Below are 314 nucleotides of genomic sequence, written 5' to 3'. Positions count from 1 at the left end.
GTGGCCTGGGTTTGGTTCCCGGCTTGGACCTACACCACTTGTCTGTCAGTGGCCATGCTGTGGCGGCGGCTCACGTAGAAAATAGAGGAAGACTGGCAACAGACGTTAGGTCAGCGCAGATCTTCCTCAGTTAAAAAAAAAAAAAGAATAGCTCTATCAGCTGTATCAATCAAAACCCTTGGCTGTGTGGCACGTTTGTCCTCAACAGTCCCACGTGGTGAGGGTCCCCATCACTCAGCTGGCAACGTGGGAGTGCTAGGATTCCTTCCCCCGGTCTCAACGTGGGAGTGCTAGGATTCCTTCCCCCGGGTCTC

Source organism: Equus quagga, chromosome 16 (assembly GCF_021613505.1).
Source record: "Equus quagga isolate Etosha38 chromosome 16, UCLA_HA_Equagga_1.0, whole genome shotgun sequence".
NCBI lineage: Eukaryota > Metazoa > Chordata > Mammalia > Perissodactyla > Equidae > Equus > Equus quagga.
This window is presented reverse-complemented; position numbering follows the sequence as displayed.